The sequence below is a fragment of the Gossypium hirsutum genome, chromosome A07 (genome assembly GCF_007990345.1).
Source record: "Gossypium hirsutum isolate 1008001.06 chromosome A07, Gossypium_hirsutum_v2.1, whole genome shotgun sequence".
Classification (NCBI taxonomy): Eukaryota; Viridiplantae; Streptophyta; class Magnoliopsida; order Malvales; family Malvaceae; genus Gossypium; species Gossypium hirsutum.
In genome coordinates this window covers 44,746,142-44,754,893 of record NC_053430.1, presented here as the reverse complement: position 1 = coordinate 44,754,893, position 8,752 = coordinate 44,746,142, and the positions used below count along the sequence as shown (strand labels likewise).

General features: G+C 34.9%; 2 non-coding genes across 2 annotated transcripts; one reads left to right on the top strand and one right to left on the bottom strand.

Annotated features, from left to right (window-relative positions):
* Positions 1-422: 422 nt before the first annotated feature.
* LOC121204016 (small nucleolar RNA R71) lies at positions 423-526 on the top strand. Its single transcript, XR_005898944.1, has one exon. It is a non-coding gene; the product is annotated as a small nucleolar RNA R71 (small nucleolar RNA).
* A 4,893-nt stretch (positions 527-5,419) lies between these two features.
* Positions 5,420-5,526, bottom strand: LOC121204002 (small nucleolar RNA R71). The gene has a single exon (XR_005898930.1). It is a non-coding gene; the product is annotated as a small nucleolar RNA R71 (small nucleolar RNA).
* Positions 5,527-8,752: the final 3,226 nt, after the last annotated feature.

The window sequence follows — 8,752 nt, the reverse complement described above, 5'->3', positions numbered from 1 at the left end:
AGTCATATAATAAAGATTTCAACGTCAGATTTGTAGTCCCGAAACCACTGTTCTGACTAGGCCTTATTTTGGAATGTTACACAATTTTTGAAAGAATGACCATCCCCATAATACACATAGGAAATAACATCATATTAACTTGGTGATTGAACTGCAAAACTATTCAAACCATTAGTGGTAAATTGTTTTAACATTGAGAAAATAGAAGATACCTGAGTAGAGAGTGATGTTAGTGCGTCCACTTCATATACTCCAGCTACTCATCTTCCAGAAATTACTCGATTTGTCAGCCATTGGTAATTATTGTTAGCGATCCTTTCGATGATCTTAAGCCTTGTTATAAGACTTAGACAAAACCACACCATTCGTAGAAATATGTGTTGAGACCGTTATAAAAAGTCTCTAGTTAGATAGAATGAGGAATTTTATGATGAGGATGCTTATGAAACAATTCCTTGAATCTCTCCCACGCCTCGTATAAGGACTCATCATCCAATTGTTGAAAAGTAGTTATATCATTGCAACTTTGTGTTCTTACTCGGTGGAAAATACCTTACCAAAAACCTTTTTCATAATTCTTTCCAAGTAGATATTGAACTTGGTGGTAATGAATTCAGCCATGCTTGTGCTCAATCTCGCAACGAGTACAAAAATAGATTTAACCTTAATGCATCTTCAGCCACACCAACTATCTTAAACGAGTCACTCACATCCATGAATAATCAAAGGTGAAGATGTGGATCTTCTGTGGGCATACCACTGAATTGGCCCACTGTTTGGAGCATTTAAAACATCACTGGTTTCAATTCGAATTAGGATGTCTAGATATCTAGCCTCCTAATTCCTGGATTTAATTCATTGAAGAGTGGCAGAGTGTATTTTCTTATGGCACGATCCCTACCATCAGTAATAAGTATTGGTTTTGCACATGATTGACTCCATTACCTTGTCCATCATTTTGATTTCCTAGGTCCATCTTGGCTTGCCTTTGAGCAAATCTCCCGCATCTTCTCTGTCTAAATGTCCGCTAAATTTTAGGGTCTATAGGTAATAGATCGATAATTCGATCTAGGCTCATAAACACCTGATAAATAAATTAAAATAAAGAATAAAGAATTTATTAGCAATGTTAGAAATTAAATAAAAACCAAACTGCAAAAATAATTTCACAAAGAATGATTAAGGCGATAGTCTCCAGCAACAGTGCCAAAAACTTGTAATGAGTTTTTTATGCAAGCGTACACAGTCTTTCAATTAATAAGCAAGTAAAATGAGTTATTGTCTCCACATGGGCTGTGTATGTTAATCGATTATTTGTAAAATTATAAATTCACAATTTGAAGGTAGAAACATAATATTTTTAGTGGTGGATGATTAAATTAAATTATCTAAATGCAAGATGATCCCTATGCAATTAAATCTAAATACAAATGATCTAAATGTATGAATGGATGACTTTTTGTTGATCAACATAAAATAGGCTAGGATAATTATGTTAATCAACTTAATTCATTTTCATCATGCTTAACAATGTTCGGAAAACATTCCATGGTAACTCGATCTTTCATGAGTTTGGAAACCAAATTAAGTCATTTCGGATATTTTACTTAGTGAAATATGCATTTTCCTGATCATATTAAACTAAAGGTTTCTTAGTATTTATGCGAGGTAACAGGGACATTTACGTTTGAAATAGTTTAATCGCAAGATAATAGAGCTAACTAATTATATTATGAACCTCTAATTCAGTAGGGTTTAATGATCTAAATCGAGCATTACACTTTTCAATTATGTGTCTACTAGCCATTTTCTGGTTAGGATCACTCAACTAATCTGAATGTATCCAATCACGTATAAATGAAACACATCTTGATTTTAATTGAAAACATGATCGACTGAGGCACAAACATGTTAAACATGAATCAAACGAATATTATTGAATTAACATAATCATCTTAGAAAATAGGATTAAGCTATCATCATTGATGTCAAGAAAAATAAACACATATCAAACAATGATTAAATTAAATAACAAGAAGGAAAGAGTAAACTCTAATTTAGTTTAGTAGCCTTTCAGATCTTTCTGACTGATGTGTTCTTCCATTTTGCTTGTTGCACTTTTGCTAAGGTTTCTTAATGTGGGCAGCCAAGGAAGATTCTTGATGAGGCTTTTGTTGGCTAAAGAATGGAAAGAAAAATGGGAAGGCTAGGCGTAGGGAAAAAGGGGCAAGAGAGGAAATGAGAGAATGCTTAATGTATGAATGGATTAAGGGATGAGGGATGCTTTGAAAGGTGAAACATGTGTGGTATTTATAGGTGAAGGTAAGGGTGAAGTTTACTAAAACTAGAATTTGAAATTCCTCCTCCTTCTCTCATGCTTGGCCGACCATAAATTATGGAAAAGGGGATGACTTGGTTACTTCATTTTGAATTCAAAACTTTGCTATTAATAGCCATAAGGTGGACAGTTTCAAAGGGTGGACTTGTGTTGATTTCTGGCATCATTCCAACTGCAAGGACCTTCAACAAAATATCCTAAAGCTTATTTTTGGGTAGCCATTTGCTTGTGCCAAAATTAGGCTTTAATTCCCTTTTGTGGATGATTTCTTAGTCCAATAAATATTCAGACTTTTCCATCATGTAGCACGCTTTTCTGTGGTCAAATTGACATCCTTATGCCCCAATTTTCCATGGTCTTGTCATCCAAATAGAGTGTTGATGGTCACAAAACTAACTATAAAACGACAATGGCAAGCGCACCTATCAAACAATAGTTTAGCTACAGTGAGTAAACATTATCATATCCACGAGGACTAAAAGTATTAGTAATTTCTGTTTTCTTATTATTTAGTCGACAATTTGGAGTGATTGATTTTAAAGCTAAAATTGCTAAACTAATTTAACTAGGAATGTAACAGAGACTGAATCAAGGAAATAATTGAATATTAATCAATGAGAGAAACAATACCCAAGAAAGAATCCACCTAGACTTCACCTATTGTTATGAATCTGAATTAGACAATTTACTCACTTGGTGTCTTGATCTGTAGAAATCCATAAATTATGTTAATATCCCTTTCAAGAGTAAAAACAACTATTCAAGAGTAAAAACAACTAACTCTAGGTTGATTAATTGAAATCTTTTTCTAATTAAAACCCCTATCGTCGCATTAATTTGATTTATGGATTCACTTATTAGATTTGGCTCTAATTCGGTAGATTTATGTCATCCTATTTCTAGGTTTGCATGTAACTCCACTCAATTACGATAGATCTACTCTTAAACAGGAACTTTTTCTCCATTAAATTAATCATATTACCATGAATTAATATCCCGAAAATATTAAAACAAGAAATAAGCCCACATAATTGAGAACAAGTGATAAACCTCAAAAGTAACATATTTTAATCCCATGCTTGGCATATTTTTGGATGATTTATCATAAGATTTAGTGAATTTGATGCTCCTAATCCTTTAATTTCATGTTTTATTATCTAGATAAGCATAGGAAAGCGAAAAGTGCAAGAAAAAGGCCAAAAACGGACAAAATAGGTTTGTTCAAGTGTTGCACGCGGCCCACGGGTAATCCACACTCCCGTGTAAGGCACACGGGTAATCCACACACCCGTGTGTCATGGTCCTGTCAACTTAAAACCATATCAGAATTGCACACGGCTTGAGCACCACCACATGGGCATGCCACACGGCCGTGTCCCTATCGAGACCTATTTTAATTCTACTCGGAAAAGGCTAATTTTGGGCTATTTTGGGCATTCCAAAGTCCATTTAAACACATGAGAAGAGGATCAAGGGACACAGAGAATGGAAGGCAGAAAATACTCAAAGACCACCATTGGAATCAGCTCAAAAGCAAGAATTACTTCAAGACTGAAGATTTCCATTCAATCTCTACAGAAGTTTTTGGGTTTCTTATGTTTTGTTATTTTCCTAATTTTAGATGTTTTCCCCTATCGTTATAAACTAAACACCCTAAATACCTAAGGGAGATGAAACCTAAGATAGGTCTTATTATTATTTGAATTATATGATAAATACTTGTCTTATTCTTAATTATGAGTTTTAATCCTTGCTTTAATATTCCAGGATATTAATTCAGGTTTTGATGTGCTTATTTAGTGGAACAAAAGCCCCTGTTTAAGAGTAGATCTTCCATAATTAAGCAGAATTGTATGCAATCCTAGAGATAAGATGACATAAATCTGCCAGATTAGAGTCAAATCTAATAAAGGAGTCCATAGATCGAGTTAATGCGACTATAGGGGTTTTAATTAGAAAGAGATTTCGATTAATCAACCTAGAGTTAGTTGTTTTTAGTCTCGAGAGAGATATTAACATAAGCTAGGGATTCCTACGGATTAAGTTAGGTGAATAAATCGTCTAATTCAGAAGTAATAAGTGAAGTCTAGGTGGATTCTTCCTTTGGTATTGTCTTCTCCATCGGTTTTCCAAAAGTATTTTCCAACTTTAATCTCTGTCGTGTTTTTAGTTAATTAGATAGTTAATTTTAGTTTAAAAACATCCCTTTAATTCTTAGGCTAGATAATAAAAAGATAGTAATTACTAGTACTTTTAGTCCTTGTGGATACCATATTTTCCAGTCTCACCATAACTATACTACTATTCGATAGGTGCGCTTGCCTTAGTCAAATTTTTAGTTAGTTTAGCGACCATCAAGTTTTTGGCGCCGTTACTGGGGACTAAGATATTAGGAACACTTAATTTTTATTACTTTAGCCATTTTTATTTTTATTGCAATTTAATTTTTTTATTTTAATTACTAATTTTTCTTTTATTTGCTTTTGGCAGGTTTTTATAGTTTATGATTAGAAGAAACCTGCCAGGACCTCTACTTTTTGACAGCGAAATTGAAAGCACAGCTCATAGAAATCGTAGAGAGATAAGGAAAAGTCTACGGTATATAGAGGAAGAGCACAAAGACGATACCAATAACACTGAGGAGATGGCTGAAAATCAAAATAATCCGCTACCTCCTGTGGTTGCCGCAAATCCAGTGAATCAGAATCCTGCTCCTCGTACTATGTACGGCTATGCTAAGCCCAATTTAATAGGAATTGAATCGAGTATATTAGACCTACTGTTGCTGCAAATAATTTTGACTTGAAACCTAACATGATTCAAATGATACAATAGTTTGTTCAGTTTGAAGGTTTGCAGGACGAGGATCCAAACACTCATTTAGCAAATTTTCTAGAATTCTGCGACACCTTTAAGATCAATGGCATTTCTAACGATGCCATTCACCTTCGGTTATTTCCCTTTTCATTATGGAATAAGGCTAAACAGTGGTTGAACTCACTACCATGAGGGTCAATCACTACTTGGGAACAAATGACTGAAAAATTTTTGCTTAAATATTTTCCGCCGGCTAAAACGGAAAAGTTCAGGAATGGTATCTCTTCTTTTGTGCAGATGGATTTAGAATCACTTTATGATACATGGGAGAGATACAAGGATTTATTGAGAAGGTGCCCTCACTATGGGTTACCTCTTTGGCTACAGGTTCAAACATTCCACAACAGTTTGAATTCCTCAACTAGACAAATGATCGATGCAGCTACTGGTGGAATCATCAATAATAAGACACCTGAAGAGGCTTATGAGTTCATAAAAGATTTTAACATTGACTCAGTTACTATGATTTCAAATCAGGTAGAACTTTTGAATAGAAAGATTGATGGTTTATTTGGTTCTACGCAGGTACATCCAGTAATGCAGTGCGATGCAAGTGGAGGTGGAACGAGCAATTCAAAATACCTACCCTACGGCCCCAACATAGAGAACGAGCAAATAAATTATATGGGTAATAATCGTCGACCTCAAAATAATCCTTATAGTAACACTTACAATGCAGGTTAGAGGAACCATCCAAATTTCTCGTGGGGAGGCCAAGGGAATCAGAGACCACCACCCCCTCTAGGCTTCCAACAACAACCTTACCGGCAAGAGAAAAAGCCGAACCTTGAAGAGATGATGAAAAAATTTATTTCAGTAGTAGAAACTCATTTTCAAAACATTGAAACAGCACTTAAAAATCAACAAGCATCAATTCAAGGGCTCGATAATCAAATAGGACAGTTAGCTAAGATGATTTTAGAAAGACCACCAGGAGTCTGCCTAGTAACACCAAACCCAATCCAAAAGAGCATGTGAAAGCAGTTACACTAAGGAGTGGGAAAGTGTTAGCTGAATCTGAAAAGAAGCTGCCACAAGAAGCTGATAGGAAAGAGGATGAGAAGGTAAAACCTAAAATAAGAGAAAAACTGGTGCTGAGGGAATATAAACAACCAATCTCGTATCTAGCAAAGTTGAAGAAAGACCACATAGATGCACAATTCAGTAAATTTCTTGAACTTTTTAAACAGTTGCATATTAACTTACCTTTTGTTGAAGCTATCTCACATATGCCTACATACGCAAAATTTTTGAAGAAGCTTCTAACAACTAAAAAGAAGTTTGAAGAGTTTCCTACAGTAGAACTCAATGAGGAGTGCTCGGCCATACTCCAAAATAAACGACCAACCAAATTGAAAGATCCAGGAAGTTTTACTATTCCCTGTTTAATTGGTAGTTTAAACGTTGAAAAGGCACTAGCTGATTTAGGCACTAGCTGATTTAGGCGCTACCATTAATTTGATGCCTTACAAAATGTTCAAGAAACTCAGCCTTGGGGAACCAAAACCTACTAGGATGAGTATTTAACTAGCTGATAGATCTGTTAAATATCCTAAGGGAATTATTGAAGATGTACTTGTAAATGTAGATAAATTCATATTCCCTGTTGATTTTGTTGTGCTTAACATGGATGAGGATGTTGAGGTGCCTTTAATTTTAGGTCGCCCATTTTTAGCCAGTGCTAAGGCTGTTATTGATGTGAGTGACGGTAAACTTGTGCTTAGGGTAGGTGATGAAGAGATTATTTTTAAAATTTATGATTCCATGAGATTTTCTAAAGAACAAGATGACTTTTGCATTTTATTGATTCTATTGATCGTGCTACTCAAGATTCTTTATAGGAAATCATTACAAGGACACGTTGGAACTGTGTCTTGCCCAATGAGAGGAGGTAAATGACGAAGATTCTACGTTAGGTAAGGCAAAAGCCGAATTAAATTCTAATGAGTCTTTATTGAGGTAAACAAGGAATTAAAATTAAAACCCTTTGTTGAAGAACCTCCTAAATTGGAATTGAAGCAATTACCAAATCATCTAGAATATGCGTTTCTTGAAAATAATTCCACATTACCAATAATTGTTACTTCAGATTTACAGCCAATCAAAAAGGACAAATTACTTCAAGTATTGAAAGAGCATAAAAAAGCTATAGCGTGGAAGATTTCTAACATAAGAGGGATCAGTCCTTCTTTCTGCACACATAAAATTTTAATGGAAGATGAATATAAACCTTGCGTGCAAACTCAAAGACGACTGAATCCTAACATGAAAGATGTCTTAAAACCTGAGGTAATTAAACTTCTAGATGCATGAATTATTTATCCTATTTCTGACAGTTCTTGGGTGAGTCCTGTACAGGTTGTCCCTAAGAAAGGAGGCATGACTGTTGTGGCTAATGAGAAGAACGAATTGATCCCAACATGAACAGTCACAGGATGGAGAGTTTGCATTTACAATAGGAAATTGAACGATGCCACAAGAAAAGATCACTTTCCTTATCATTCATTGATCAGATGTTGGAAAGATTATTTGGGCATATGTATTATTGCTTCCTAGATAGACTATCTGGTTACTTCCAAATCCCAATAGCTCCTGAGCACCAAGAGAAAATGACATTTACATGTCCATACGGTACATTTGCTTATCAACAAATGCCTTTTGGATTATGTAATGCCCCTATTACTTTTCAGCGGTGCATGTTGGCCATTTTTGATGAACTCATAGAAGACATTATAAAGGTATTTATGGATGACTTCTAGGTATTCGGTAACTCTTTCCATCTTTGCCTCAAAAATTTAAAATAAGTTCTAATGAGATGTGAGGAAACGAACCTTGTACTGAATGGGGAAAAATGTCACTTCATGGTTCGTGAAGGGATTGTGTTAGGCCACAAAATTTCTAGCAAGGGGATCGAGGTTGACAAAGCAGAAGTTGAAACTATTGAGAAATTACCTCCCCCTAGTTCAGTTAAGGCTATTCGAAGCTTTTTAGGTCATGTAGGATTTTATAGAAGATTTGTCAAGGATTTTTCTAAAATAGCTAAGCCTTTAACAAATTTACTATAAAAAGATGTGCCTTTCAATTTCAATCAGGAATGTTTAGAAGCATTGAACTAATGTGTGATATGAGTGATTTTGCAATAGGTGCGGTTCTTGGACAGCTAAAAGACAAGCATTTTCAATCGATCTATTATGCTAGTAAGACATTGACAGCCGCACAAGAAAATTATACGACGACTGAGAAAGAATTGTTGGCTGTGGTTTTTGCATTTGATAAATTTAGACCACATTTAATATTATCTGAAGTTGTCGTTTACACTAACCATTCAGCTCTTCGATACCTCCTTACTAAAACAAATGCAAAACTTTGACTAATGAGATGGATATTATTGTTGCAGGAATTCAATTTAGAAATTCAAGATAAGAAGGGAGCGAAAAATCTTGCATCAGATCATCTATCCAGATTAGAAAACCCACATCTTAAGGAGCTTGATGAACATAAGATAAATGACTCGTTCCCTAAAGAACAACTCTTTGC